This window comes from Lathyrus oleraceus, chromosome 5 (assembly GCF_024323335.1).
Source record: "Lathyrus oleraceus cultivar Zhongwan6 chromosome 5, CAAS_Psat_ZW6_1.0, whole genome shotgun sequence".
NCBI lineage: Eukaryota > Viridiplantae > Streptophyta > Magnoliopsida > Fabales > Fabaceae > Lathyrus > Lathyrus oleraceus.
In genome coordinates, this window is record NC_066583.1 from 88,685,934 (window position 1) to 88,690,363 (window position 4,430).

A 4,430-nucleotide genomic window follows, 5' to 3' on the forward strand; every position below is an offset into this window, starting at 1 on the left:
ACCAACTACTAGCCAAGTGATAGCTTAACAAGGTAAGCAACCAAAGGTAAAAAGAAATATTACCTAACTATCAGCCAAGTGATAGCTTAACAAAGGTAACAAGCTCAAAAGGAAAGATTGTCAACTACCAGGCAAGTGATAGCTTAACAAGGTAACCAACCAAAGGTAAGAGAAATATTACCTAACTATCAGCCAAGTGATAACTTAACAAAGATAATAAGCTCAAAAGGAAAGATTACCAACTACCAGCCAAGTGATAGCTTAACAAGGTAACCAACCAAAGGCAAGAGAAATATTACCTAACTATCAACCAAGTGATAGCTTAACTAAGGTAATAAGCTAAAAGGACCAAAGTTCAACCCATGGATAAACTGGAGAGAAACGGTCAAAGAAGACTCAATCCAATGAGGAAATAAACTCAAATGGGGATTAATTCCATCCAGATAATGATCTGGAAAGGAAAACTGAAACAAAACCTTCCACAGGGATCAAACTCCATGGGGAATTTGAAAGGATAAGCACTTTTTACTTAAGGTCGACACTCTATTGGAGAGAGGATGAACACACTCTACGGGGATAAAAACACCAAAGAGTGGGGAAACACCAAGAAATGAAAGATGCACAAATAAACATCATGATGTTATGCATATGCGTATGGATATGTGTATGAATATGCTGACAAAACAGGCATAAAGGGTTAGACCAATAACAAAGTACAACCGAATACTCGGCTAATCTCAACAAGGTGGAGATGTTACTGGAGATCTTCCTAGAGATTCGGATGAAGGAAACCCTACAATGAATGATCATAAGCCATCAAATGAGCTAAATCTTTATACAAGGCTTAAATCCTTCTAGAGAGAGAGAGAAAAAAGATATTTCCTGGAGACCCAAAGTTTAATCTTCTAAAAGCATGAACTTTGTTCCGAGGGAGGGAAAGGTTTGTCAAGGATAAGAAACATCTGAACAAACTCTATTATAAAGACTTGTTGGCGATCTCACTAGGGATTCTACCATTCCTGTAATATCTGCTATGGAAATTGATGAGCCTAGATACATTCATAAGGAAAATCCTGCCTTAAGAGAACACTGAGCTCCGCTCTTCAAGATCTTACCATCCTTGAGATCATTGTTGACATTCCTCTTTTATATTCACAAATCGAGGAAAATATTTTTGTAAATTTCAAAAACATGATTGTTTATATATCTTTTGTTTCAAATGGTAATATATGCTCCACAATATCAGTATCAAGACCTGGCATATCTTGATAAGACCAAGCAAACACATCCACATATTCTCTAAGAAGCTCTATGATCCTCTTCTTAACATCTGGACAAAGCAGTGCCCTAATCTTGACTTCTTTCTTGTTCTCTTCGGAACCCAAATTAATCATTTCCAATGGCTCTTTATGAGGTTGAATGGTCTTTTCCTTGTGCTCAAGAAAACGGTAAATCTCATCAGGAATCTCTTCAACATCCTTTTCTTCCATTTCAAACATAGTGAATTCAAAGTTGGGAGAGGGCATAGAGTCATTGTTTTCAATGGTTTTAATAATCAATCTACATAATAATTTTATGCTTGATTTTAAAATATGAACAAATAAATCCACAAGTATGATGCAGGTATAAAAAGTGACTATTATCTAGGTTTTTTATGTTACCATTTTCCAGAAAAAGAAAAAAGAGAAAACATAATATGGATAAACAAAATAAAATTTTATTAATGATGATAAAACTTGAAACAAAGCTCACATATATTCGCTTTCACCTTGGGCATAGCGAAAGGATTTTTTTGAAAATAACAAAAACATATTACTTTGAAAAGTGAACAATAGAGGGAACGTCAACAATAGTCTGATTATGGAGCATCCATCCTTGCGTCACAAAGTTTGGCGCTTCTTGTTCTTCATCATGCTCCAGGATTGCAGCAACAAATTGATCTTCGGAGTGGATGAAACCAACACTGTGAAAAACTTCTTGAATATGCTTCAAATCTCTACGGGTTGGACCAGGCGAGAAGCCTAAACCATCAAGTTCAAAAACTTGACCCCATCCAACAGATTGACCATTCTCCACAACTTGTTAGGCGTCTTTCAAAGAAGTCATGGATGCCCTATTCTTCTTAACATCATTATCAACAACAGAAAGAGCTTGGAACAGAGTTCCCATAACTTCGTCAACATCAATATATGAGAATGAAGAAAGATGACTTACCATCATGGCATGTTCACCATCCATAATCACTAACTTCCTGTTTTCCATAAATTTTAACTTCTGATGGAGGGTTGACGTCACTGCCGCAACTTCGTGAATCCATGGACGACCTAGGAGACAACTATAGGCGAGATGAATGTTCATCACTTGAAATGTAATCTGAAATGAGCATGAATCTATCTTTAATGGGAGATCAACTTCTCCAATCACATTTTCCTCTAGCCATCAAAGGCTTTCATAACAACCCCACTAAACCTCATCAGAGCACCCTGATAAGAGAGCTTGGACATAGTAGACTTTGGAATAACATTCAGAGAAGAGCCAGTGTCAACCAGCACATTGGACAAAGCATCTTCTTGGCAGTTCATGTAAATGTGCAAATCCAAATTATGGTTCCTCCCTTTCTCAGGTAATTCTTAATCACTAAAGCTCAAGTCGTTACATGCATTAATGTTGGCCACAATGCCATCGAATTGACCAATTGTTACATCATGATCTATATAGGCTTGCTCCAAGACCTTCTACAAAGCCTCTCTGTGAGCTTCCAAATTCATCAGCAAAGATAAAACATATATTTTGGAAGGGGTATGCAGTAATTGATAAACCATATTATATTCGCTCCTCTTAATCAACTTCAGTACTTCATCATGATCAGATTTATGGTTTACACCGCTGGAGTGGCCAGACTGCACAACAGGATTTTCCACCTGAGCTTTCTTACCACCGAAGTATCTTCAATTCTTTTAGGGGGCACATAAGCAAATACTCGACTGCTTTGGGTTACGCCGCTTACATCAGCAATATTCACAACAGAAGAAAGGGAAGGGATGAGGACTCCATTTCCATCTTCCAACATTATAGCATTGTATTTGTAAGGAACAACTCTGTCAGATTCATAGGGTGTAGGACCCTTCAGACGAATAACCAAAGGAGAAAAGGCAGACTTTTGACTATTATAGGCAATCACAACTAGTTCGGGGATATTGAAATGGGGAAATATGACATTCACACCATGCTCATCTTCATCCCTATCTCTGGTAATTTGAATAAGATTTTACACTAGCAACTCTTGTAAATCTCTCTGTGCCACAGTACACCCTCGAGGGTTTCTTGAATAGATACGACAAGAAACATGACCGTGCTCGTAATGACTCAGCTCACACAAAGTTGCATGCATCTTGACCAAGGATCTTCTAATCAGATTGACATCAAAGACACGGTACTTTCCAAGATATCCCTTAACCATATTCACAGTTGCACTACCGTGTTTAGGCAATGGATTGGCTTGCACATTAGGACCAAAGTCTTCAAAAGACAAAATGCCGTTTTGCACTAGTCTTTTCACCTTAGCTTTCAAAGAAAGACAATTTTCAATGTCATGACTGGGTGCACCTTGATGGAATGCACAATGATGATCAGGTTTATACCACCATGGAAGTTCCTTTGGAATAGCTGGTGGAGTCCTAGTCTATACCAAATTCTTTTGTATCAAATCAGGATAGAATTCCGCATAGAACATCAGAATTGGATCAAAGTGTGCTTGTCTTTGGACACGGTTCTGTTGATAATTATGTTGATGGGTACGTTGTTGAAAACGTGGTTGATGAGTTGGTGCTACTTAAACAACTGGATCAAGATTAATAATCGGGGTAACTAACGCCACATGATGATGATGTTGATTGATTCTCAAAGATCTCCTATTCTTTTCTTGCGAAATAGAATTAACATCATGTTTCTTCTTTTTGGAGAAACCATTCCCATATTTCTTGGAATTGCCAGATGAACCACTCTCTTTCACCAATCTTCCTTCATGGACACCCTCTTCTAGTCTCACCCCCATGGTTACCATCTCGATAAAATCACTAGGAGCACTTGCAACCACTATGTCATAGTAAAACGGACCCAAAGTCTTCAAGAAAAGCTTTGTCATCTCTTTCTCTTCTAATGGAGGACTGACTTTCACGACAATCTCGCGCCATCTTTGCGCATTCTCTGAGAAATTTTCCTTATCCTTTTGGGACATAGCATGAAGTTGATCTCAATCTGGTGCCATGTCAACATTATACTTGTATTGACGAACAAAAGCTTATCCTAGATTGTTGAAAGTACATATTTGGGTGTTATCAAGTCCCATGTACCACTTCAAAGCAGCACCAGTCAAACTATCTTGAAAGTAATGAATCAACAGTTGATGGTTATTAGTTTGAGTTGACATC